Source organism: Brassica oleracea, chromosome C8, assembly GCF_000695525.1.
Source record: "Brassica oleracea var. oleracea cultivar TO1000 chromosome C8, BOL, whole genome shotgun sequence".
In the NCBI taxonomy this organism is placed as follows: domain Eukaryota; kingdom Viridiplantae; phylum Streptophyta; class Magnoliopsida; order Brassicales; family Brassicaceae; genus Brassica; species Brassica oleracea.
In genome coordinates, this window is record NC_027755.1 from 12457158 (window position 1) to 12458092 (window position 935).

Sequence of the window (935 nt, forward strand, 5' to 3'; positions counted from 1 at the left end):
CCATAACCATACAGGGATTGTAATACGCTTAATGTTGCTTCATTAAAACCTTATCAGGAAAACCCAGTGGGGCAAAACCATGATAAAGGAAAAAGAGTACAACACGTAATACTCCCCCTGATGTGAACCTCAGTGGAGGTCCTTCAGCCTACGCATCCTAATCTGATGCTTGAGCTTCCTGAACGTGCAGGTAGGAAGTGCCTTGCTGAATAGGTCAGCTGAATTGTCGCTGGATAGTACTTGGACGACCTGGACCTCACCGGCTTTCTGAAGCTCGTGAGTAAAGAAGAACTTAGGCAATATGTGCTTCGTCCTATCACCTTTTATGTAACCGTCCTTGAGCTGAGCAATGCACGCAGCATTGTCCTCATACATCACAGTTGGCTTTTTGTACTCTGCCATCCCGCAATCAGCTCGGACGTGTTGGGTCATCGACCTCAACCAAACACACTCGCGGCTGGCCTCATGTACGGCCAAGATTTCCGAGTGATTAGATGAAGTGGCCACGATGGTTTGTTTCATGGAACGCTATGATATGGCCATACCTCCATGTGTAAAGACATATCCTGTCTGTGATCGAGCTTGATGTGGATCTGATAAATAACCAGCATCAGCAAAGCCAATTAAACCATCTTTGTGATGGTTAGTATAATATAGACAAAAGTCTTTCGTTCCTTGCAGATAACGAAGAACATGTTTGATCCCATTCCAATGCCTCTGGGTCGGACATGAGCTAAACCTAGATAGTAGTTTCACGGCAAAGCTTATATCAGGCCGTGTGTGAGTTGCCAAGTACATTAAAGCTCCTATGGCACTGAGATATGGCATTTCGGGACCTAAGTCATCTTCATCGTCCATCTTGGGATGGAATGGGTCAGTGTCCAGGCCGAGATACCTCACGACCATGGGACTGGTCAGAGAATGGCAATCGGCCA